Source organism: Pleurodeles waltl, chromosome 1_2 (genome assembly GCF_031143425.1).
Source record: "Pleurodeles waltl isolate 20211129_DDA chromosome 1_2, aPleWal1.hap1.20221129, whole genome shotgun sequence".
Taxonomy (NCBI): domain Eukaryota; kingdom Metazoa; phylum Chordata; class Amphibia; order Caudata; family Salamandridae; genus Pleurodeles; species Pleurodeles waltl.
In genome coordinates this window covers 1,309,892,524-1,309,920,284 of record NC_090437.1, presented here as the reverse complement: position 1 = coordinate 1,309,920,284, position 27,761 = coordinate 1,309,892,524, and positions in this window count along the sequence as shown.

Sequence of the window (27,761 nt, the reverse complement as noted above, 5' to 3'; positions counted from 1 at the left end):
TGAGTATTGCACACCTTGTGCTTTTGGGCACTCCAGTGATGTTGCAGCTCTGAAATATGGCCAAACTGGTGGCAAGTGGCATCGTGGCAGCTGCACGCTTGACTTTTCCCAGTTCATGGGCAGTTATTTTGCGCCTTGGTTTTTCCACACGCTTCTTGCGACCCTGTTGACTATTTTGAATGAAACGCTTGATTGTTCGATGATCACGCTTCAGAAGCTTTGCAATTTTAAGAGTGCTGCATCCCTCTGCAAGATATCTCACTATTTTTGACTTTTCTGAGCCTGTCAAGTCCTTCTTTTGACCCATTTTGCCAAAGGAAAGGAAGTTGCCTAATAATTATGCACACCTGATATAGGGTGTTGATGTCATTAGACCACACCCCTTCTCATTACGGAGATGCACATCACCTAATATGCTTAATTGGTAGTAGGCTTTCGAGCCTATACAGCTTGGAGTAAGACAACATGCATAAAGAGGATGATGTGGTCAAAATACTCATTTGCCTAATAATTCTGCACTCCCTGTAATGCCCTTTTTCCTGTCTGTCACTGCCAAGAATAACCTGGTAGCGAGGGGTCAGAAAAAAACAATAATGTGAAAAAACTCTCAAGGTTAGTGTTAATTATTTTTTTGTTTTCCAAAAACGAGCTCCTACTTTGGGTGTTTGATTTTTTCGAAAACAAGAAAATATCAAACGTTTACTGTACAGGTGTCATACCCAATGGCAGCCAAACATCAGTCTCTAGTACACTGAAAGGAGCTACGGTAACAGTGGTTCCTGTCGATGTACAGAGATGGCCGCTGGGCCAGCAGTCATCTCTAAATCTAGCAGACGAAGTACCCTCAAGATGGGGGCGGTTATATCCTCCTCCATCCCAATGGATAGTCCTTCATCTGCCGAACTTTAAATCAGGCCCTAGCAGTGACGGTCCCATGATGGAGAAGTGAACTGAGACATTTAGTACGTTTTAGCTGAGTTGGATCCTGGACTAGAAGGAGTATGCCGATACACCATCATAATCACGTTTCTGAAAGACTAAATTAAACTAAATTAAATTAAATGCTACAGTCTAGTTGGGTTGTGAGTAGGCCTTGGCTAAAACATTTTATGTCTGTGAAATTCACAAACTGTGCATAATGCAAATTTAATGAAATATCTTGAATTTCATTGGTACAGAAGCTTGAATAATTTCTTCCCATGGGACAATTGTTTGTTCTGAAAATGTCTTGCAGGGGCCACTTTCTCCTCAAACCAGACTCCTGCCTGTGTTTTTTGGAAGTTTTGAAGGCGTGGTATGCTCAAGGCTTGCCAACTAGTCCAGTTGTCGCATGAGACACCTTAAAGATTATTTAACAAAATGTCACATAATTTCACACCATCTTCCACAGATTTTGCAAAAATATTTGCAATTGTGCAGACCTCTAGTTCCTCAGCCCCCTAAAGGGCCTGATCAGCAGGTGACTTCCCCTCCCTGACTATGTTTCCCAAGTGAGCTGAGATCAGGTAGAGAGTCGTGCATCGTGACGGAGGGAAGTGGGCATTAAACCGGCATTGGGCTAGGGACCCAATAGTGCCTTTACATGATGCCAAAAATAAAACTTCCATGATGGGTCAGAGTATTCAAATCCAGTGGAGAAAACAATAGGTGCTGTAACCCTGCCCCTGATACAGCTCCTAAGTTCGGCTTCTGAGTTTTTGAGAGGGGCAAATCCCTGATCCTGACCTCCTCCCAACCTTCCTTACTCTACATTGTGGATAGTGGAAAAGATTCCTGCTTTGGTGTCACAGACCAAAAGCACAAGTGTATTTGGAGAAGGAGTCTGTTGGGAGTGGGTGGTAGGAGAACTGAATTTGTAGAACCACACCTTCTGCCTTCGTGCGTTTGAGTTGAAGATCCTGTGCACCTGTCCTGCGCAAGTTAATAGCGCCTTCCTAGCGGGAGCCTGCTGACCTCATCGATTAGTCACATGACTGCCCTGGGTGGTAGCAGAAACAATTTCACTACCACAAAGGGTGGTGTTATGTTTTGTTGAATGTTACCTGTTTACCTCTACGGTTGATCTGCTAAAATCTGTAATCTAAAAAATCTGTCTCCATGTGATAACAAAGAGCGGGGACTTACAACAGAAATTCTGATGAGAAAAGCACATAGAAGAATGCAGTATATCCATTAAATTGTCCGAAGTTGTAAAAAAATCTTGTACTAAAGGGATTTCAAGGAAATGCTCTTGTGTAGAGGGAGCCGGTGTGATCACGGTAGATTGATTAGCAAGCTTCAATTGCTTGATTCTTAATAGAACCTTGGCTGCAGCATTCTGGGTATGTTGCTTAAAAAATCAGATAAAACAAGTGGGTCCTGTTGCTGAAGTTTTGTCTGGTCTTTACAAACATGAGGGCAGAAGAACTGCCTCCCTACTACTCGGTGAAGTCCATTCTAGATTGTAAGAAAGGGTGGGCAGAGACCCTGCCATTCTGTGTTGAAGCTGGAATGTGACCTTACCACCACACGGGTAGTGTTGAGTAAGCTTCATGGTGTCGTCCAATGCCGTTCTGTAGAGTGTCAGAATCTTTCCTCTTATCATGAGATGCTTCGGGATCACCATGCACTAGTCTTTCAAGAACAAAAGGCCAGTAAGTGGGCCTTTCCAATAATCTGACTGGCCATCTGCAATATATTCCTGTACCCCCTGGAAAGATGTTAGTAGTGGTTGTTTGGCATGCTTTATGTTGGAGGGGCAGGGGAAGTTGGAGTTATGCTGCTGTGCCTTCTGGCAGCTGTCTAACATGTGGCCTTCATATGTCAATAAATGCATCCTGTATGATTTACCAAAGATGAGTTTGCACGCTCTATAACACTGCATTGAAACCAAGCAGATTTACTTAATGCCCCCCTCTGGCTCCAATCCTGTTGTCGAGATTTCAATGTGTAATCGCTCAGAATCCATCCTGGGGCGACTGGAGCAGATTTCTACAGATTCTGCTGAACATTGTTGCCCAGTCCCAGTGCTAAGAACACGATTGTCATAGCTTAGCACCTTGGGTGGGTTTTTCCCCCTAAATTGTAGCATTTTGCCATTGAATAAAGATGGGTCATGCCCCTGGAACCAACCACCACCTCATTCATTCGCTTCAGCTCCATGATACAAGTTAGTATCCGATGGTTTAGGCCTGACGTGCTTAATTCAAAGTGCTTGGTTTTTGCAAAACTGACTCAGATGGACAGAAAGTGGTCTCATCAGCACCGGTCTGGTACAAAGATGGCCCATCTTGACTTCATACTTCATGGTGCCACCTTCACAGGCAGCGTTTCTTTATACAAACTGGTCGCCACCAACACATTTGGCATTGCTTCCGTTCTTTTATTCAGCCCTATGCTAATCTCCACTGAGGGGGCCCTGTTATTGCAGGATCTTCCCTTTCCAAGGAGGTGGTGCTCGATTGGAAGCCTGGCGTCTAGAAGAGAAGGTGGTCAAAGTCACGACCTCCTTATAACTGGAAGTCTGTCATTTTGTTAGCACTATCCCTTGGACTTACCCATGCCAAGCAAGAGTTCTCCTTCCAAAACTGAGTTAGCCGCTATCCTTCTGTCGCTCATCCATTCACAACATACCTAGAGGTTTTGACCCCAAGCAGTTTGAGGTGTTCTCGTGACTTACCAGGCAGCTGCCTGTCAGCCCATCGAAATGTAAGGCGTGTGATCCCTCTCACCGACGTCAGCCTCTGTCTTGGGCACCTGCCAACCACCTCTAACAAAGGCCCACGCCCTTGAACCCCGCAGCCACCTGATCCAGCCCTTCAATCGCCTCCTTTTACTTGTGTTTCGCAAGGTGAGTTCTCAAATTCCGTGGAGGGCGGCGTTCCAAGCCAGTCTGCCTTTTCTGGCCGGTCCTGGCAAGGAGGCACCCAGAGCTATCGGTTTCCATCCCTGTGGGCACGGGTGTGGCACTGGGAGCAGGCCGGGGGCCCGCGGCGTGGCTCCCTTCTGCAGTAACTTCAAACCGCAGCCCCCTGGATCACTTACCTCTCATCTGCCCTGAAACTGAGACAACCTCTTCATGTGCCCCCGCCCGGCCCCCGTCCTTTGTTCTGCATTTCAATAGGAGTCATGTCAGACAATTAAGGAGGCGTCCCTGCACAATGGCGGTTTAAACGGTGCCTTTGTGAGGCGCCATTCACCCCAGAGAGGCCGCTTAGTGTGTTTACTTGCAGGGTGTCAGGAAGGTGAGACCCCTCTCTGCCCTAGGAAGCTCACACGCTGCCTGGTCTGCGCTGCAGGTCAGGCAGGCCTGTCAGGAAAGAGGCATGGCCCTGACAGCAGCGGCTGGGCCGTGTGCAGGATGTCACTCACTGGTGCGGGGAACTTTTATTTCAGTTTATAATACATGTATTTCTTCATTCAGACGTCTGGTGAATCCTCGGACTCCCTGCAATGGGTAAATATGCCCCCTGTTTCCAGTGCTTAATTTGTAAATAAAAACGTAACGGTGCTGAAAGCCCTCCTATTAAACAAGCGGCGGCGGCTGCTGCATTTAAATGTGAGAACATGAAACACTGAGGCAGCGTAACCCCGTAGCCATCTCGTGCCTCTTCAATCCATTTACTGCCACTCCCTGCCCCTTCCCCTCACTCTTGCAGCTTTCAGCTTTCTCCCTTTGTGACGCTTTTTCGTTTTTCTCTTCCCCCGTCTTTCTCATATGTGTCTTTTGCTCGCAGCAAATGCTTGGGGCAGAAAAATAAGCGCCGGCCCTCAACTCAAAAATAAGTGCCGGTGCACAGCACCGGAAACAACAAGCACAAATTAAGCACTGCTTGTTTCCTTTCAGTACCTCTCTGTACAGCGATTTAAATGGGCAGGTACTGTCCTGTACTGAGTACCTGCACTTTTTATAATTTGGAAGGGAGAGTACCGGCACTTCTCAGTACTGTTCAATACATTCAGTTGGGAGGGTACCCGCACTTCTCAGAAGCAAACTGGCACTCTGGACAGTGAGTACCAGCACTCCTGTATTTCCATTTAAAGCACTGTCCCTGGCTCTCGTACTGCCCCCCTCGTCCTCTCTGTACCCCAGTCTCTGTACTGTCAATTGAGCACACATTCTGCTTTTTCTGTTCTCTCCCCACTTCTCTGCTTTGCATGTAGGTGCACAGTATACAGATATAGACAGACACATATTCATACATTTCTCTCTCAACTTAGTCACTCTGTTTTTCAAAAACAACATTTGTATTCATTTTAGCTGCACGTTTTAACATGGGTTAGCTCATCGATATGTTAATTGCTTACCAGTGACACAATATTTCACAGTGATCAGCAAAAGAAGAAAATAAGGAAAACTTACCCCACCCCCGCTTCTAAGTGTCCCACCCCTGACTCCTGCAGGGTGAGTCAAGTAACATATACAAATTGTACCTTTGGTTACCAGTATCACTACCTCAGAGGGGATAGTGTTATAATCGTCATTTATTTGCTTTCAGGTATCCCCTTTCTTAATTTATAGATGTTGTTTATTTAGGCATACGTGTCAAATATAAATGCACATTCTGATATCGTTAGCCATTGAAATGTGATAATTAAATATGCTTCAATATGGTCATGTGTTTTTGGTATGGATTGAATTCTCTTTTCCAGTGTTTGTTTTTAAATAATTAACAAAGTTTCATAGAAGCTGGTAACTTCATTTCTCTTTAATCCTTTTTGAACAATTGAGTTTAATTAAATTAAAGCGATCCAGGGGCTTGCTGCTAATTGCTTGTTGTAAAAAATTTCAACAGTGTTCAAATACAATATATAAACTGAAGACAAAGTGTAATGTGATAGAGAAAAACTTTGTACCAGGAACGCAAGGCAGCAGGGCCACACAGAGCTGTAGTCACCGTCCTTCAGTGAAGGCTGCAGGGATCTGCATCAAGCCTTAACATGGCAGGCGTATGTGAGTGATTGCCAGTGGTTAGACTTATTTAAGCATTCCTTCCTTCATCTTTTGTGTGTTTGATGTAACTCCCTAAATGGCAAGGGAATGCCCAGATGTGAGTTCTGTGCTCACTGTGCCACCAAAACCAAACTACCCTCAACTAAAAAAAAACGAAAAAGGCAAAACTGATGTTGGGTTTGCCTGCGTTCCGGTTCAGAGAGGACTCATTGTGGACGTTCAGGCTGCACTGTTCCTATTGGAGCAGGTCCAAGACTTTTTCGCACATGGCGTAGTCTAATCTGAGGTGCCATGGTGGGCAAAAAAACGACGGGCTGGAATGCGACCCTGAGTGATAGCCAGTGGTTAGACTTATTGCAAGCATTCCTCCAATCACCTTTTGTGTGCTTGCACAACCCCAAATATATAGAAGTCTCTTCTTCCAGACGCTCTTTTGAACCTCTGCCCTGCCTTCTTTCATTGAGTATACATAAACCTTCTGGTACATCGCTGCTTCAAAGAATTATGATATTTCGCTCTGGTCTCTTGTCATCTACTACACAGAGGCTAGCAGTTAGCAAATGCTTTTATTGATTGTTCACTGTGACTTGAAAACACTACCACACTACTTAATTAGGGCGCACTATGTGAATATTGTAAATCAATGATATATTAATATTTTCATCATATAATGGGTTAGAATTGGCCCTTTCCGCAGGGTCTTCCCCAGACTTTTTGCCTTCAACCTCCTGTTTTCTGAACCCATTTTTGTTCATTTTTAAGACTCTGCACACTTTACCATTGCTAACTGATGCTAAAGTGCTTGTGGTCTCTCCTTTAACAATGGTGAAATTAGCTTTTACCAATTTGGCACATTTAAGTTACTTGTAAGTTCCTAGTAAAGTGGTGCTACATGTGCCCAGGTCCTTTAAATTAAATGCTGCTAAAGGGTCTGCAGTACTGATTGTACCACCCACGTAAGTAGTCCTTTTAAACATGTCTCAGGCCTCCCACAGCAGCCTGTGTGTGCAATTTTCAACTGCCATTTCGACCTGGTAAAATAAACCTTTTGCCAGGCCCAATCGCTCCTTTTTAATACACTAAACAGCCCATAGGGTAGGGTGCTATGTATGTAAAAAGTCGGACATGTACTTTTAACTTTAACATGTCGTGGTAGTGAAAAACTCTTAAATTTTCACTGCTGCAAGGCCTGTCTCTCCCATAGGGTAACATTAGGCTAACCTATTACATTTGATAAGTGAGAAATTTCAATTGGGAGCAGGTAGGAATGTCACAGTTGGTGTCTAAGGAATTGTAATTTAAAGCCCTATTCAATGGTAAAGTCAGATTTTAAGTTACAATTTTGAAAATGCCACTGTTAGAAAGTTAGCAACACAAAAGGATGATGGACGGAATGCTGAAACTTTTCAAACACTCACTCCCAGTCACAGATCTGAGTTAAATCAGATCATTGGTTGATTCTGAAATCTTCCTCTATACAGGGATCCCAAAACATATTAATACAAGACTCCAGGTGGTATAGAAGCCAGGATCCTGTATAAAATTACCAAATACCAATCAGCCAGTCCAGCCCTAATAGCACTGCACTGCCAGGAATTACATTCTAGGCCCTCAGATCATGCAGGGGAAAGGCCCTACTATGCCCTCCTAGCATCTGGAAATTAAACTCCCCCCATGTCCGAAAAAAGGTCTCTTCAGTCCGGAAAGCAAAAGTTTCTGATGGTGCCTAAGGTCAACAGAGCAAGAAGCTTTGGCCGCGCTTTCACATACGTTGTCCCGAAGCTGTGGAATGCTCTCCCCTCCGCCCAACAATCGGAAACTAGCTTCAGAATGCTTCTCAAAACCCACCTTTTCTAAAGCAAATCTAAACTACATTAAGACATTGTGGTTGGTGTTGTTGCTTTTAGCACTGGGAGGCCCTATCTGGGTAGCCATGCGCTTAACAAAAACATCAGAATAAAATAGAATACAGAATAAGGACTGCTGTGCTGCTTTGCTGGCAGAAGGACTGCCAATCTGCTGCCCTGCTACTCTGGTGACTGGTGATCTGCTGCCCTGCTTGCTGAGAAGGAAGACCAAACCTGCACCCTTTATCCAAGGCTGATGTGACTCCGAGGGTCAGGTGACTGACCTCTGGTTTTGAGCTACAGGGGCATAACAAGCTCCAGAGGGTCATTGCAACTGACTTGCTGCCTGGACCTGAACTTGAAACTGCCTGACCCCTGCTGGCCTCTCCTGGAGTGAGTTCCTGATCCCCCAGAGGTGCCTCTCATGTCTTGGACCCTTGGTGTAGCATCAGTTAAGCTTCTATCTAAAGAAAAAGAGAAATCCTGAAGTTTTGGGCTCTTTGCTAATGCAAACGGGCCAGTTTGTGCCAGGATCTTGTCACCCACGCTGCCCGCCAACACGAATCTCCAGTGAACTTGACTCTTCAGGCCACAGTGACCACAATGATGCCCGGCAACACAAGATCTGCACTTCATGCTACAGCATCAACAGCTCATGGAGACTGCCAACGCAAAGCTTCAGCAATGACCGTTTTTGACATCTGGCAGGAAGTTTCCGCTACAGTGACGGCTGTCTGCGACACCTAGTCTGCTCTTCGCTCTGCATTGATGATCATTTATAATGCTCTCCTTGCTCCTCGCAATCAAGAAACTGATATGCGGAGTCTCACAGGGATCGTCCCTCAGCCCCACCCTTTTCAACATATATTTGACACCACTCGCCAATATCACCCAGTCACAAGATATCACTGTCATCTCCTACACCGGTGACACCCAACTCATCCTCTCCCTGACAGACAAGATAACCACCACCAGAAACAACTTCACTAACTTCATGAACATGGTAGCAGACTGAATGCAAACTAACTGCCTGAAGTTGAACTGTGACACAATGGTAGTACTAATCTTTGGCAAGATAACCTCCCAATGGACTCAACCGAGCTAGGACCTACACCCACACCTACAGGCCATGCAAGAAATTAAGGTATCATAATAGCTGAACATGAAGGCTCAAGTCAACGCAGTGTGCACTTCCTGCTTCTACATCCTAAGCATGCTGCAAAAGATCTGCAAATGGTTGACTAAGAACGCCAGACGGACCATCATGCAAGCACTCATCACAAGCAGGCTGGACTAAGGCAACATTCTCTCTTCCGGAATCTCCAAACAACTCCTACATAGACTCCAGACCATCCTGACCACAGCCGCAAGATTTATACTCGACCTCCCACGCAGCACCACATCACACCACACTTCAGGAAGCTTCACTGTCTCCCCATTCACAACTTTAGGTAAGTAAAATGTCTCATGTACACATACAAAGTCCTACACAACACAGGACCAGAATACTTGAACAGCGGTATGTAGTATCACCAACCCACCAGGAACCTACACTCTGCCTCACTCTCATTTGCACACACTCCTTGCATCCACAAAAGCAAAACCGGAGGTCACTCATTCTCTTTTGCATCCAAGATATGGTACGACCTCCCTCCCGGAGACTCAAGCTAAGCAAGAGGCTGAAGACTTGGCTCTTCGTATTAGCACCTGAGGGACCACACACCTGCACACCTGCCCAAACGCCTGGATACCCTCTTGAGGCTATTAGTGTGCTATTCAAATCAACATAACATTACAAGCAGCTATGAATTTGTGGCATGAATTGAAGGTGAAGGGAAACTCCCCTCAAAAACAAAGTGCCATGAAATTTAGTGCTATTTGATTTAATTATTAATGTCTAAGAATTTGGATGCAATATTGATCCATTGGTCTGCAATGGGTAGTTTACAAAGTACACATCTTCCATCATAGCATATTGAGGAACCCTCTCCTACTGCCCATCTCTCCACCTCCTTCTTCCATTTACACTGCAGGGGTCCCACAGGGAAACTCCAGTGCATCACAACTCCCCTTTTAGCTAGTACAAATGCCAGATCCATGAATCGGTTACCTACACTTCCCGGCTGAGTGTGGGAATATAATCCAAGAGACATCTGTACAGAACAACTTTCCTAGGCCTCTTTCCAGGTCGGCCACCATTGCTCTCCAGAAGTGAGCTATCATCAGGCAGTCCCAAACCATATGGATAAAATCAGATTTAAACCAAGTTGCATCAGCAGCAGCTTTTGCACTTTGTCCTACTATTACATTTTGCCTGTGGGACATCAGGTAGGTCATGTGTACGGAGTAAAATTGAGTACATTTGAACCTTGTGTTTCTGGAAACCCTATGCCGGTGCTCTAGTGTCTGCTCCCATTCTTTGTCCAAGAGTATCCCATGCAGAGTACCCTTTTAGTAAATCCTCAGGCTCTAAAGGGGCCTGTAATCATAAAGAGAAACAATTTATGAAGCCAGGACACAAGCTGTACCAAATGTAAGTTAGATCTGTGAGAATTCATGTGATTGCGGTTCCGTAAGTTCACCATCTAGAGATGTCTCACTGAACCAGACAATGCTGCATTTACTTGTCAGGCAGTGAGTCTTTTTCCACCATGGATGTTAGCCTCCTAAATATACCCTTCATACAACAATCTCCTTTGGTATCAATCCCCGCTGTCACCAATTCTTCTAGCCTTTAAGAGGTAAAGAATCCCTTTTCAGTGTCGGAAAACGCACCAGAGGGAGACCAGGTGCCCACAAGGGATGTTGGCTGCTGATCTTCACCACACGTTTCCAACAGTGCATGGCAATTTTGAAATGTTTTTGGTGGTCTGGTCATTTTCACTTCTGTTCCTTATAGATATGCCATCAGAGCACCCCCATACTGTGGTTGGTGAATCACCCCCATTTCTGCCAGGTCCAACCCCGCCAGCCACATAGGGAGACACTGAGAAGGGAAGCTAAGAAATAATCTTTATCATTTGGGACCACCCTCCTGAGGAGGCATTGAAGCAGTTCTCACCATCATGGGTAATTTAGGAGTACACCAAAAGGTGATGCTGCTGTGTAAGGCCTGTAGGCCAGTGCCAATATTCCTTTCTCTCACATCCCCAACCATGTGGTATACCTTGAGTCCTATATATCTGAACAGGTGAGGTTCCTCTGGATGTCCAACTGAGTCACTGCTATTGTGAGTTGTAATAATTGAGCAGAGATCAGGAAGGCACATGTTTCCCTAGTTAGTATACAGGCTGGAAACCCATCCCAAGCTTTCCTGCTGATCATCTCACCCTGGGATGACTTTCTCTGCATGTCAGACATACATAAGCATATCGTCTGCATAAAGAGATAGGTTATGCTCCCTGTCACTTAAAGTGATACCTTTGCTTCATACTTCTGCTCTCTCCATGCAGGCAAATGGCTTCACAGGCAGGGAAAACAGCATAGATTAGTTTAGTAGTTTTTGTGCAGTGCGTGGCTACCCAGCCAGGCCTCCCAGTGCTTAATGCAACACCCACCAATGGCATCTAAATCATCCTGTAAAATAATAGTTAGAAGAGGTGTGTTTTTAGATGTTTTCTGAAACACTGTTCCGATTCTTGGCTTCTGAGAGCCACAGGTAGGATATTCCACAGTTTGGGTGCCAAGTAGGCAAATGAACAGCCTCCACTTCTTGCCTTTCTGGCCCTAAGTACCACCAGGAGTTTTAGACTACGTGATCAGAGGTCTCTTCTCTGGACATATGCCGTAAGTAGATTTCTAATGCTAGGTGGGCCTTTTCCACTAAAGACCCTATGGGCAATGCAGAGTACCTTAAAACTGATTATTGTTTGGACCAGTAGCCAGTGAAGCGCTTCCAGTGCCAGCCCCACCAATTCAGTTTCTGAGACACTGCACCACAGCCCTCCTGGTGGGTTGAGGAAGTAGATGTCGGAGCCTTCTTAGGGATCTTAGAACACAGAAACACGAGCCGGCTAATTTCCTGGCTTGAGTTTCCATTGACAGATTTTCATCAGTCCAGAAGCCCAAGCTTTTTACTGCTTGAGCTGGTTTTGGTAGTTCTCTTAGTTGTACTGGCTAGGTGAGCTCCATCCATCTAGACCTATTATTGCCAACCGCAAGCACTTCAGTTTTGTCACCATTCAATTTTAGGCTGCTTGCAGCCATGCGGTCTGTTACCTCTTTAAGACATGTTCCCAGGAGGGTGGAAGAGTGGCTTATTTCAGGTGTGAGAGCCATAATGATGTGAGTGTTATCTGCATATGACACTGTGGTGCAACCATATGAACGTACAATTTCTGCAAGAGATGACAAATACAAGTTAAGAAGTGTGGGGCTAAGAGAGGATCCTTGAGAGACTCCGCACTGTAGGGATCAAACTGTTGAATGTGAAGCACCTTCACACACTTGAAAGCTTCTGTCAGTCATGAAAGCTTTTAGCCATTTAATGGCTTCTCCTGTAATTCCCACTTCCTCCATCCTTTATATGAGGGTGGGGTAGAATACAGCATTGAATGCCACACTCAAGTCCAGCATGATCATGGCTGCAGAGTCTCCCTGATCTAATATTGCCCTAAGTTCCTCAGTCTCTTTCAGCAGAGCCGTTTCAGTGCCACAGTCTGCCCTGAAGCCTGTTTGCCTGGGATGAAGAATCTCGTGGGATTCCAGGAAACTGGGCAAGTGCTTGTAGTATACTATGTATTAGCGCATTGGAGCAACTAACATCATTGTGTTCTCTATGGAACACTATGAAGTCATATGGAATGGGAGTTGGGATGGAAGTTGGATAGGAGGAGAGAAGAACTGGCAGTTAAGTGGAGTGGATGGGACCTTCAACACTGAATAAACCTGCTTCAACCACCATCCTTTGTATTTGGATTTATTGGATGACCACCTTGTTACACTGGCGACGAGAATGGGATATTGTGAAATACCAGGACAGGTGTGAGCAAGAGCTGAAGGTCTCAACACTGAGGAACCCGAATTTGGAGAAACATATTTCTCTGATGCATGTTCATTTTTATGGACTGCAAGTACAGTGACGGGGAGAACGCTAGACATACCCTCCAGACAATCTGATTAATCTGGACAATTTGTCAGTCTGATCAATCTGGACAAGCTCTTGATGCTTCTGAAGAGGCATTCTCTTTATGGTCTTGTGCAAGTTAGTGAATACAAAATTGGAAATTGGAGCTAATCGATTGCCCAAGAAAAAAACTGGAACATATGGACATTGGGAGCGTGGAGGACACAGATATGTGTGTTTTCATTTTATCCATACTTTAACCCTCACCGTCAGTGCAGCGTTTCATTAATTCAAACATTGTACCGCGCTCACGAGTCTCCCTCATGGCTGTCCGTTTCATTAGCTTGCGAGTGCTATTCTTTGCACTCGAATCTGTGGAGCTGCCAACCTCCTCGCGTCTCTCCTCTACACTATAAAGGAAGTTAGGCGGAAGAAGTTGTGCCTTGTGTCATAAAACAAACCAGGACGTTGGCACATCAGCACATCTTCATAAAGGAATCCAGGAAGAAAAGAGGTGCACTGTAAAGGAAGTCAGGCAGAAGAGACGTTGCCTGGCATGAAACCAGGAAGTCGGCGCATTGGTGCATCAGAGTGAAGCATTTGCTCTTCATGCGCCACCTATGCCTACAGTTCTCCCTTGATTCTAAAAGTGTTAGTGATACTGATTTTGAATGTGGATAGATTGTTCTTCAGTTTGAAGGGGGGAAGGGAATGAGCCCAGTGAATGAAGTAATTGTAGATGGAGTGAAAATCACTATTGTTTCAAATTTTATTTTAAGAAACTTGAGGGTAAAGTAACATTATTCAAACCCGACATCAGACTATGGGGGTCATTATGATCCCTGACGGTTCAGCCCACCATGCCGGCGGCGGGTGAAAAGAACGCCACCGGCATGGAGGGCTGAACCGCCATATAAAGAACACAGGGAGGGCTCCCTCCACCACCGCCAGGCTGCCTCCGACAGGCAGCCTGACAGTGGAGGGAATCATTATCCGACAGGGCAGCGCTTCTGCCCCTCGGATAATGATCCCTACTGCCACCAGCCTTTCCCTGGCGGGTTCCCCTGCCAGAGAAAGGCTGGCGGAAGGGGTGCTCCGGGGTCCCCCTGGCGGCCCCTGCTCTGCCCATGCACATGACATGGGCAGTGCAGGGGACCCTGTGCAGTGCCCTATCGCGCAGGTCACTGCCTGATTTACGGGCAGTGATCTGCCCGACGGGTGCAGCTGCACCCGCCACACAGAGGCATTGAGGGCGGCTCCATGTGGAGCTGCCGGCAATGTCCTGGCCATGCATTCTGCTGGGCCAGCGGGCGGAAACAATGTTTCCGCCCGCCGGCCCAGCTGAATGTTTCTTTATGCGACCGGCGGAGTCCCAGGGGGGCTGGCGGTCAGTTAAATGACCTCCAGCATGAACACGGTGGTTAACACCGCTGTGTTCATAATGAGGGCATATATGCCTATGGCGGTGAACCCATCCAACTGCACAAGTATTTTGGGGATTTGCTGGAATGTAAGCATAAATACACTAATGCAAAGATTTATGTTTCAAAGAAAGGCAACAGTATTTTAATTTGGTTGCCAAAAAGATTTAGGGGTTATTCTTGATCCCAATTGTAACCCACCGATAAGAATGGGGAGGAGATCAGTCTAAATGTGGTGAAGGAATAAGAGATGGCAGATGAGGTACTGAGTGCGACAGAAGATGCTTTTGTGAAGGGTTTAGAGTTGGATTTTCCCATGGTATTCCAAGACAGTCTTGGAAGTCTTTGTGACTATACTCATCACATCTGGCTGGTGGAGGGAGCTAAACCTGTGTGTGGTAAAGTCCAAAATGTTCTGGTGGCAATCTGTGAAGAAATTATATTGGAATTGGAAAAACTCAGAAGGGAAGGTAAAATTGAGACGGTGGAAGGGACGGAGTGGCTGGCTCCAGTATCGCAGCCAGGAAAGCCAATGGGAGTCTACGCCTAAGTGTTGATTTAAGGGAACGAAGAATGTGGTGGTGGAATATAAAGGGGTTTAGATTTCAGAGGACAGGATATCCATCACCGTTGTGAAAGAGTAACCCGTCTGCCAATATCTAAATCAGGTCCTAAGTCCCCAAGTCCTGTAATGCCATGCACAGTTTGTTCGTCAAAACTTTGACTGCAAATATTAGTTTGATATTATCAATGATGTTATGAAAGATGGCATGATTGCCGTAATTTGTGGGGTAATTGGCAGTGCATGGTGAGGGCGCGAGTTATAGTAACTCTAACTATAACTGGTGAATTTCTATGTTTGGTACAGTTAAAATCTGAGCCTGACTATAACATCCCTGTAACCTTTGTTTTTTTAAGTGAATTTCTATGTTTTTTAAATTTTATTTCCTAACTATAACGTCTCTGTAACCTTTGTTTTTTTCAGTGAATTTCTATGGTTTTTCTAACGTATATGACTGCGCCCTGAGGCCAACCCCTGATAAGCACCCAACCTTGAACCATGCACGGCCTTTACCCGTACACAGGGAAGGTTGGCCACAAGACGTGGCCTGCAGCCAGACCCTGCGGCCAAACCCCTTACCTACCCAAAACCGTGATGTGCACAGCGCTTTGGGCGTGCCCGGCGGGAGTTGGTCGCAGCTTCTCTGGGTGTGAGAATAGGTATGAGAGGGTGTATCTGGGGATGAGAGTGGCTGTCAGATTGTCTAGGTGTGAGAGCATGTACATCAATGTTTTACTGGGTGTGTCAGTGTGTGCTTGGGTCTGTGAGGTGGTGCACAATGGTGTCAGTGGGTCTGCAAGTGTTTGTGTGTGTGTCTGAGTGGGTCTGTGAGTGGATGTGTGAGCGCCTGAGGGGGTCTGTAAGTGGATGCGTAAGTGTCTGAGTGGGAGAACTTGATTGAAAGACAGAAAGAGAAAAAGATAGTGAGAGGGAAACAAATATAGTTTTTTTAAGGCTTTAATATCTCATACTCAGAATGAGATATGTGTGTTCAATTTAAAATAAACATTTTATTTCTATCTTAAAAAGGGAAATTAGTCCTGCTGAACTCAAGCCCCAAAAGCTCAGTGTGAAGGTCTGTGACCTTCACACTGAGGTATGGGGGTTGTTTTTTTAAATAAAATGTGAAAGCCCTTTACGGGCTTTTTTAAATAAAAAAAATAATTTTGTAATTAAAAGCCCTTACAGGCTATCTGGCATTGTGAGGGAGCCATCAAGGGCCCCTCTGCGGTCCCAACATATTATTTTATGATTTTTTTTTTTTTTAATAAAATGCCCTTTACGGGCTACCTGGCACTGCAGAGGAAGCCTTAAGGCAACTTACACCTTTGGGCGATTGGGAAGAAGGATATGAAGCATATGTTTTAGCAGTGAGAGGTGACATTTTTTCAGCATCTAGGAAACTTGCAATGCTGAAACATTGTCTGGGAGCTGAAGGCAGGCGCATTTTAAGATATTTGCCGAATCCTGAGGATGAAGAAAAATAAAAAGACAAAGACAAATATGGACTAGCAATGCATCAATTGGATATTAATTTAAAAAAAAGAATGAGGTGGTGGAGCAGTTCAAGCTCTTGAAGAGGACCCAACTTCCTGGAGAGTCAGTGGAGAGTTATATAGCTGGGTTAAGTGCTCTGGCACCAACATGCAATTACAAGAAACTCCAGGATGAGTTGCTAAGGGACCAGCTGGTATTGAAAGTACACAACAAAAAGGTCAAGGAAAATTATTAAACACAGAAGGTTTAACTTTACAAATGGCAATAGATATAATGAAAAGAGCCAAGATAACAGATGATGGGTTAAAGGAGTTGTCGTCACCAACAGGGACAGTGAGTTCTTTTCAACGTAAAGTTATCAAATCAAAAAGAACAGAGCTATCCAGTACGACTGCGAAACTGGATGAGAAGAATAACTTGACTTGTTTTAAGTGTGGTTTTAAACGGCATACAGCTACAGAGTTATGTTGTCCTGTAATTGGTCAAATTTGCCAGAAGTGACATTTTGCCAGAGTGTGTAAGGGGAAACAATGTGGAACAAGAAAAAGCAAATGCGTGATCAATTCTGTAGAATTTGACATTGATGGAGAGGAATGTTGTTATTGTGTTAGATGGAGTCGATGTGACAGTGTTGGCTGATTTGGGGGCACGGTACACTTTAATTGGGGAAGAGTACTTACCTAGATTCCCTAATCATGAAATCACACCTCCTGACGTGCGTTTGGTAGCGTACAGAAATAAACCAATAGATCTAGCGGGATATATGAAGCTAAGCTGGAGTTCCAGGGTGTTGGTGTGACATCCAAAGTATATTTCTTATTAAAGAGGGGGGCTTGTCTTTTAGGATGGCCACAGCAAAAAGATCTGGGGATACATTTAGATCCAAATCATCCATATCGAGTCTTGTGGGTACGCAAGGACGTGAGAGTTGTGAATAAATCCAATTTTGTGGAAGAGTATCTGCAGGTTTTCAGAAAGGGGTTGGGAATGTTGAGGGAATTTATGCACAAGATTATAGTAAAACAAGGAGTTGTTCCCAAAGCCAACAAGCCACTTCCTGTTCCAATTGTGATGAGGGAATCATTGCTACAAGAATTGGCAAGGTTGTGCGAACAAGTAGTAATTGAAGAGATTGCTCCAGCGGTGATTGCGAAGAAAAGCAAAGGGGAGCTGTGCTTGTGTGTGGATCTCTGGGATCATAATGCAGCCACCTGGGTGCATAGGCACCCCTTGTCTAATATTGGGGAAATGTTAACTACTTTGAAGGGGGCAAAAGTATCCCTGGAGTTATCATCTGCCTGTCATCAGATATTACTGCATCCGAGTCCCGTGCGCTGACGTCTTTCATCATCCCAGAGGGTGTATGCAGGTTCAGGTTCATGCCTTTCGGTATGGCTTCAGCGTCGGCCATGTTCCAAAGGGCCATGCATCACTTGTTTAAGGGACTATCACAAGTGACTTATTTCCAGGACGATATTTTGGTATTTGGGAAAAATCAGAGTGACCACGATCAAGCCATGAGAACTGCCCTTGAGCTCTTGCAGGAGAGTGGGTTGACTATTAAGAAACAAAAAAACTAAATTAGAGTGCCTGGGGTAGAATACCTGGGTCATTGGATAGACCAAAATGGTATTTCTCCTAAATTAAAATTGGTGTCAGGAATTGAAAATGCACCTTCCCCTGAAAAGAAAGATCAGCTCCATTTGAAGTGTTGAGGGGGCAGATGCATGGAGCTTTGCTGACAAAAGGGGTAGAGAGAAAGAAAGTGGTGAGAGAAAGTGTGAAGGGGGATCACGAGATCAGTGTTTGGGTACGCGTTTTGAAAGGTGGTAGGGCCAACAAATGTGTGTCTAAATTTTGCAAGCCTTTGAAGGTTGTGAAAAGTATACAAATATTCTTTGTTGTTAAGTGATGGAAATGCGTGGAATCATGGAAAGATTGCGAAAATTCCAGAGTGTGTTGATCAAAAAGGGGTACCTTGTGATAACTCTGAATCAACTGCTTCAGGAGGGAGTGGGCGTATCCCACATCTCCGAGATAAGGCAATGCTAAGGTTGCCCAAGAGATTAGAAGATTTTGAAGTGTAGAAATTTACTCCAAATAAGAAAAAAAGCAGGGAATTGATCAAACCTCAACTTTTTGTAATGTGATATCTTGTGTTAGATTATGCCTAGGTTGTAATGCTTACATATGAGGTTATATGGAACAAGTGCTAGAATTCTAAAATGTTTGTAATTGTTAGTACATACTAGTCATTTCATTATAAGTTTCTTTAATGTTTTTGTGTTAATTATTGAGTGAAGTGGATGTGTTATGTTTCATGTCAGCAGTGATGCGCAAGCAGCCTTGCGCTGTTGAATGTTTGTGTATTAGGAATCTAAACGTGGAACTGCCTGGTGACAGTTGCTGGAAAGTCTTGTCTCCCTCCCGGTCACACATATAAAATAAACTCAGCACTTTCTTAACCTCGTACAGTGTGCAACAAGTCATTTCACTGGACTTTTAGTGCATTGCTCCTAAAGCCTGGAACGACCTGCCACTGCATATCAGGGCCTCCTCTTCAATTTTTGAATTCCAAAAGCAGATGAAGAACTGGCTCTTCAAACGGTCCCCCTCGCCTCCTCAGACAAGGCTAGTCTCCCACCTGAACAGCACCAGTATTCACTCCCAGGTGATAGTGCGCTCTAGAAATAGACATACCATACCATACTAGAACTGCTTTACACTGGTGAAACTGTTTGTCATATAACCCCAAATTGTTATTCTTAGTAGTTTTCATAGTTTTGGTCACCTTCAACAGAAAAAGAGCTACTCTGTTAAAAATTATGACGTGAATTACTATTAATTCAAGATGGCAAGGGATCACTTGGAAAAACTGTTCAAATAAAAATAATAAGGAATCAAAATCATTGGAAATGTTGTAAATTCTAATTTAAAGTGTTCAGATGAGCAAGTTACGAGTGTGCATTGGTATTAATCTTTAGCATTGGTGGAAGGTGTTAGAATTAGAGTAAGTTGTCCTACTAGATCTATTAGACGTCAGTGTGTCTTGTACTAACATGCTTTCAAAGTGTATCCAGAACAATTCTACCACTGCCTTTGGGGTAATGGTATCTCTGCCCCTTCAGAGTGCTTAACCATGGGTCTTTGAATATCTCAGTATGAACTGTCCATTGAACACAAAGGGGGTCATTATGACCCTGGCGGTCTCAGGACCGCCATTGTTCCGGTGGCACTTGGACCACCACCAATGCGGTGGTCCGACCGCCACATTACGACCTTGGCGGTAGCGCCATGGTCATACCGCCAGCACTGCCAGATTTCATGATCCCGACACTCTGGTGGTGTTGGTGGTCCTAATCCGCCAGGGCAGCACTGCTTACAACTCCATTCTCCGCCAGCGATTTCATGGCAGTAACTCCACCATGCAAAGGTTGGCGGAGACAGGGTGCCGGGTGCCCCAGGAACCCCTGCACTGCCCATGCACTTGGCATTGGCAGTGCAGGGGCCCCCTTGGCCACCCCGGTCGCAATGTTCACTGTCTGCTTCGCTTTGGGTTAGTGAACTGTTCTTAAGGCAGCCGAGAGGTCCAACAATATCAGGAGGCAGGGATCATCTTAATCTGTGATCAAGAGTGCATTGTCTATAATATGTAAGGCTGTGACGCCGCGCACTACCGCAGCGTCTCTCCATCAGACAGCGGTCGGGCCTGCAGTCCGTGTTTCGGGATGCCAGCACCGCCGTGGCCCATTTTTCTGTCTCCATTTTGCTGCGGTGAGGCCCAGGAGGCACATTTTGTGCTCTGGGTCACGCCGCAGCACCTGCCAGCCTCCCTGATTTTCCCCCCTACTCACCTCCTTGGGTTTTTCCTCTTCTTTCCTTCTTTTTCTTTTTCTTTTTCTTCTGTCTTAGTTTCTTCTTTTTTCTTGGTCTCCATATTGTCTTCTTCCTTGGTGTTCATCTTCCCAGCATGCCTTTTTCCTTTTCCTTTTCTACTTGGTCTTTTTTCCTATTCATTTCTATATGGTCTTTCCCAATCCAAGATAGTGTCGTATTTTCTTCCTGTTGTGTCACTTCCTGTTTTCTAGTATGTAAGCACTGCAGTTTCTTCCTTCCTTGCGTTGCAATCACTTCCGCTTTGGTGGTGATCCTCGCTCCTGTTTTCCGTTTTTTCCATGTTCCTGCTTCTTCCTGCAAGATCATATTCTATTTTTTCCCCTTTTTTCATTGTTTTTTCCTCTTTTTCAGGAGTTCCTGTGTTAGAGGTTTTTTCCCAATTTTGGTTTTTTTTCTTCTGGGACTCCTTCTTGAGGGTACGGCCTACCTTGGCGTCTTTTACAGTCAGCAGCACCGTGGCTACTATAAAGGGTCGCCCGTATCCTGGGCAGTCCAGAACCAGTAGAAGACCGGGAGTTCCTTCAAGTTCTTCAGCCTACGGTGGTAAGAGACATGCAGACCGTGACAGATTGCAACGCCAAAAGAATCTGCATTGGCTAACGACCATGGAGGGACCACAGGATGATGTTATAGAAAATGCACAATCCATGCTCCATACTGTGCAACAACAGGCTCAAGAATTACAACAACTGCGTGCAGAGAATACCGCACTACGGCAAGCCTTGTCCTCTCGACCTGTGGATATACCTCCTGTGTCTACCTCGACACCTCGATATTCCCAGAGATCCGCATAAAATAAAGGAATTTCTGGACTGTTTGACAGTCTTCTTTGCCTTTCGACCCTTACAATTCTCATCTGACAAAGCCAAGGTGGGTTATTTGATCAGTGCCTTGTCTGGCCCGCACTAGCTTGGGCGACCCCCTTGGTCTCTGCTGAAGATCCTGTCTTTAGTAATTATCCTGCCTTTCTTAAACTCTTTAAGCAGATGTTCAAGCGACCCGGGTTGAAGGCAGCTGCTGAAGAAGCATTATGTGATATACAGCAAGGCAATCAGGATATATTACAATACATAACCAGGTTTAAATAGCTAGCAGCTGAGACCACTTGGGTGGAATGCACTTTTGTAACCCTGTTTTGCCGAGGGCTTTGAGAAGAAATAAAAGATGAGTTGGTGCATTCTACTCAATTCAGATCTCTGAAAGATCTGATGGATCAAGCATTGAATATAGAGTATAGATTGCGGGAATGTAAGATGGAAAGGCGAAAGACTCGCTTACAGTATGTCACAGTGCCCTTTCCTCGGGATCTGCACGCTGCTGAACAAAAGGCCCACCTCCCGGCGTCACCAACTCAGAAGGCTATTATAGCACAGAGTTATGATGAAGCCAGGCGGGGGGAAGGGAATTAGAGTACGGAACTGCAGGGAGAGAGATCTGAAAAGAAACGGTTCGAACAAATATGCATACTTCCATTTATAACAGTATAACTCACCAATAGACTCTTGAATAAAGGCGTCTCCGTGATATCAGATTGAGACCCTTTGTGAATTGGGCGTAGCCCCGTCTTTGAATCATGGAACAAGAACAAACTGCAACCTCTAAACCTAGAGATGGCCAGAGCTTTGGACTATGGCCATACTCTAAATATCAATCATGTAACAATTATGCATTCACAAGATAAACCTTTGATCTAAGCGTAGAAATTCTCAAAGACTTTAATTATGTATCTCACATATTATATTTCCCAAACAAAACAATGAAACTATAATTTGCTTATCTCTGAAACGTTTTCACATTTACTACCTAGGCCTGAAAGTTTACTCATTGAACTTGAAGCATTTTGTTAATTGGGCATAAACGCCTTGCTTGCTGTTCATGAAGCGCTTTCATCATACATGAAGCGCCTTTTTCATTATGCCTTAGAGCGCTTTTACTTGCTTTGTATGAAGCGCTATGCTCGTTATGCCTAGGGGCATGTGGCCTGAAGCGTTTTGATACTTGTGCCCAGATCTCTTTACTCATGTAGCCTAAAACGCTTTGATTGTCACACCAAGGGCGCTTTACTCTTATACCTTGAAGCGCTTTGCTCGTTGTGCTAAGGGGGCGCTTTTACTCATGTGGACTAAGTGTTTTGATCCTCGTGCCAAGACCGCTTTACTCATGTGGCCTGAAACGCTTTGATTGTCGTGCCAAGGACGCTTTACTCATGTGGACTGAAACGCTTTAATTATCGTGCCAAGGGCGATTTACTCATGTGGACTGAAGCACTTTGATAATCGCTTTGCTTGTTGTGCTAAAAGGGCGCTTTACTCCTGTGATCCGAAGCGCTTTGATCGTCGCGCCAAGGCCGCTTTACTCTTAGAACTGGAACCGCTTTACTCGTTGTGCTAAGGAGTGCTGTACTTTTGGAAGTAACCACTTCCTTCAAGATTGGGCTCATCAAGACCTTACCGCTACGAGTACGACCTACTCATATCTGAATTCACCATGGAAACAAGGATACTCCGACTTGCTGTCAATCTGCCATGCAGGAAATCTGCTCTTCTTCAGAGAAACCCCAAACGAGGTCTGACTGCATCGAAGTCTTCAAAATAGTGAGCAAGGTGCTTCGGTGTGGCTGGGCTTTATAGGCCTGCCACACCCCAAGATGGCCGCTGCCTCTTAAAACCTGGGAATTGTAGCCCCTTCATAGAATAGCACTGATAAGTGCATCTTGTCCACCAATGTCCTGACCCTGCCGCTACATGAGCTTTACCACAGGGCAGGCAATGCTGATGACCACTTTTAGAACAGGAAAGGATGACAAGTGGTGCACAAGAAGTGCCGCAAATACGCGCAGCGGAGTTTCGGGCGGGACCTGGCCCGCGCACAGCCTTATTCCTGACACAGTATCAGTCCGGATTATCCCGTTCCATAACCCGTTGTTCTGACGAAGTCCATCTTGAGGCAAATAAGTCTACAGAAGAAGAACCCATGTAGATAGATCTAGTCCATGGTCCTTTATCTGACTCAGAAAGAGGGGATAGGCGACGAAGGGGCCTTTGCCTTTATTGTGGCAAGGCTGGTCACTTGATCTGGATGAGTCCTTTCTGTCTTTCCAGACCTTCAGGAAACACCAGCCTCCCCCCCCCGTGAGGAGGAAGGGGACGGGAGGAATAGACTTACCTTCAATATGTTCCTCCAGAGAGAATATCTTCGCTCTGTTTATACTGTCTGTTAGGGTACAGTGTTCCCAAAGTCAAGAAGAGCAGGTTTTTGCTTTATTGGATTGTGGAGCCAGCGGTATATATATGGATGAGACCTGGGCCAAAGAAAGAGGTATTCCACGAGTTCCTAAAGAAATGCCGGAACAAGTCCACACAGTTGATGGGTCTCCTTTAACCTCAGGACCAGTGGTGGATTCTACACCCACTCTCTGTCTGCGTTTTGGGAGAAACCAGGAACACATTACCTTTGATTTAATATATCCTCTCAAAATCAAACCATGATATTAGGAATTCCCTGGTTAACTCGGCACAACCCATATATCAATTTTGAAACAAGAACAATATCTTTATCATCACAGTTTTGCCAACAGAACTGTTACTCCACGAACTCTTATTGGTCTCCAAAAGGTTTAATTCTTTCTTCCAAAGATACAAACTGCTCTATCAACATGATACAGGGAGTACCAAGTTGTTACCGAGAATACTGTGACGTATTCCAAAAGCCTTGCAAACCTGTTTTACCTCCTCATCGGGTCTACGACTGTGCCATTCCTTTGATTCAAGGAGAAGTAGTTCCATTTGGACGGATGTATTTGTTGACTGAACAAGAAAAGAAGGTACTTAAAGAATACCTAGATGAGAATCTCCAGAATGGTTTAATCGCCCCCCCCTTCATCTCCTGCAGGGGCGCCTCTTTTCTTTGTTACAAAGAAAACTAAAGATCTGCGTCCCTGTGTTAACTTTCGCGGACTTCATAAAATAACCATCAAGGATCGATATCCCTTACCCCTTATTAGGGATATACTTGACGCCATCCAAGGTGCCAAGAGGTTTACAAAATTGGATTTGAGGGGTGCCTATCATTTCTTACGTGCCAAAGAAGGAGATGAATGGAAAACAGCCTTTCGTACTCCATTTGACCATCTTGAATACTGAGTCATGCCTTTTGGTTTAACCAATGCACCCTCCATATTTCAGCGATTTATGGACTCTGTATTTTCTGACTTATTGAATCACAGTGTGATGATTTATCTGGACGACATCCTAGTAAATTCTCGCATACGTGTACACCATACTGAGCATGTACTTCATGTTTTGGAAAGACTCAGACAGAATCAGTTATACTGTAAACCTGAAATTTTTTAATTTAACAAGACTGAAGTACAGTATCTTGGGTTCTGCATCAATCAGACTGGAATAGCTATGGATCCAGACAAAGTACAAGCCATTTTGGATTGGCCCGCTCCCTCTTCATTTAAAGAAACCCAATGCTTCCTAGGTCTCTCCTACTTCTATCGGCAATTCATACAAGACTTTGCCCATCAACAAAGTTTTATCACCCAGACCATCAAGGGAGAAAATCTGAAGAAGGGATTTGTCTGGATAGACAGTGCTGAAAGGGCCTTTCAAAATCTGAAATGGGCCTTTACCTAAGCTCCTATCTTACGACACCCAGATACTACTAAGAAGTTTATAGTAGTCATTGACGCCTCTGAGAAAGCAATTGGTGCAGTCTTACTTCAGAAACAAGAAGACAATGGTTTGGAACATCCTATATTTTACTTATCCCACATACTGACAGAAGCCAAACGCAATTATTCTGTGTTAGAACGGGAATTACTTGCTCTCAAGGCTGCCTATAAAGAATGGAGACATTTCCTAATGGGTACCAAAGAACCATTTGAAGCAAGAACTGATCATTGTAATTTACAATGTCTCCGGAATTTCCAATCTCGAAACAGCCGTCAGGCAAGATGTGCTTTCTTTTTCAGCCAATATGACTTCATTGTGACCTACATTCCCAGGTCCCAGAACTTAGTACCTGATGCATTATCCCGTCGCTAACCAGAAAGCGCTAGCACCTCCTCTCCAAATATAATAGAATCCAGTCGAATCATCGGGGTTGCTCTCAGTCCTTTCTTGATCGTGTTAAGTCAGAATACCAGTATTTTCCACTAGAAGAATGGAATAAATTGAGTCCTCAATTACAAAAGGACCAGGACTACTTCTATTATCAAAATTCACTATTTTTGCCAACTAAGAAAGTACAGACCGAGGCTTTACAGATGTGCCATGATTCTCCCGTAGCTGGACATCGTGGAATTAAAAAGACACAGGAGTTGCGTCTACGTTCTTTTTGGTGGCCTACTCTTAAGACCGATGCCGAATCCTATGTAACATCATGTCCTGTATGTGCCCAAACCAAGACACCTCGGACCAAGCCAGCAGGATTATTGGTGCCCCTGCCTGTTCCCTCTGCTCCATGTCAAACCCTGTCTACAGATTTCATATGTTCATTACCGACTTCTTCAGGGAATCATGTCATCATGGTAACTGTTGATTCCTTTACCAAGATGGCACATTTCACAGCCTTAAAGAAATTGCCTACAGCTCAGGAAATCAGTCATTTTTTCATGCAAGTTATTTTTCGCCTAAATGGCCTTTCACAAGTAATTATTTCAGACCGGGGACCCCAATACGTGTCACGTTTTTTGGAATGCTTTTTGTACTTTACTGCATACTGATGTCTCCCTTTCCTCAGGATTTCATCCACAAACTAACGGTCAAACTGAACGCTTGAATCAGGAACTACAACCGTATTTACGTTGTTTCTGTAACGCCACTCAAAGCAACTGGTCGGATTTCCTTTCTTTAGCTGAGTTTTCCTACAATAATATGGTGACACATTTTATTGCACCTATGGTTTCCATCCCAAGACTTTTTCCACTATCCCGCGTGTGCTGCCTTCTGTTCCTGCGGTTACATCATTTGCACAATGATTCGTACTACTGTTTAAGCTTCCAAACAAACTATGTGACACTGGGTGACACCATCTTACCAACCAGGAGACAAAGTGTGGCTTTCGTCTAAATTTCTGCCCTTTGGTTTTCTCACAACAAGTTCAAACCCCGCTTTTATGTTCCTTTTCGCATACTTCAGTTATTGAATCCTGTTGGTGTTCGGCTATGTTTAACCCAGACTTGGAAAGTTCATCCAGTTTTTCATGTCTCACAGCTTAAGCCTTTTGTTCCTGATCCATACCATAGGTGTTTTCACTGTTCTCCTCCTCTTTCTGTGGATGGCCATCCTGAATATGAGGTACAAAAGATCTGTGATTCACGTTTCTTTCGGAACAAGCTACAATTCCTGATTCACTGGAAAGGTTATCCCCTCAGTGACTGTTTATGGGAAGATGCTTCCTCAGTTCATGCACCCCGTTTGGTTCTTCTCTCTTTTTCCTGACACGCCTGGGGCCTCGGGAAGGGGCCCTACTGTGATGCCGCGCACTACTGCGGCATCTCTCCATCAGACCGCAGTCAGGCCGGTAGTCCGCGTTTCGGGATGCTGGCACCGCCGCGGCCCGTTTGTCTGTCTTCATTTTGCTGTGGTGCGGTCCAGGAGGCACATTTTGTGCTCTGGGTTGTGCTGCAGCCCCTGCCAGCCTCCCTGATTTCCCCCCTACTCACCTCCTTGGGTTTTTCCTCTTCTTTCCTCCTTTTTCTTTTTCTTCTGTCTCCGTTTCTTCTTTTTTCTTGGTCTCCATATTGTCTTCTTCCTTGGTGTTCTTCTTCCCAGCATGCCTTTTCCCTTTTCCTTTTCTACTTGGTCTTTTTACCTATTCATTTCTATATGGTCTTTCCCAATACAAGATGGTGTCATACTTTCTTCCTGTTGTGTCACTTCCTGTTTTCTAGTATATAAGCACTGCAGTTCCTTTCTTCCTTGCGTTGCAAACACTTCCGATTTGGTGGTGATCCTCGCTCCTGTTTTCCGTTTTTTCTGTGTTCCTGCTTCTTTCTGCAAGATCATATTCTATTTTGTTTTATTTTACTTTTTTCATTGTTTTTTCCTCTTTTTCAGGAGTTCCTGTGGTAGAGGTTTTTTCCCAATTTTGGTTTTTTTCTTCTGGGACCCCTGGAGGGTACGGTCTGCCTTGGCGTCTTTTCCAGTCAGAAGCACCAAGGCTACTAGAAAGGGTCACCCCTATCTTGGATAGTCCAGAACCAGTAAAAGACAGGGTGTTCCTGCAAGTTCTTCAGCCTACGGTGGCAAGAGACATGCAGACCATGACAAAGGCAGTGGTTTCTATACATCAGTGTGATTTGAACCCAGACTGCTAGTCCTGCAAAAGATGGTTGGCATTAATATGGTCTTGGAGTAGAACATAGTATGTTTTTCAGTTACCTTGCCGATGAATGGTAGGTGAGTGATGGGCCTGTCATCAAGGTCTAATGTTGGTTTCTTTAGGAGTGGGAGATTTGGTTTCTATTGAGGGTTTCTGGGAAAAAGCCTTGAGGCATTGACAATGGTAAGAAGGGGTAAAGGAGCATCTC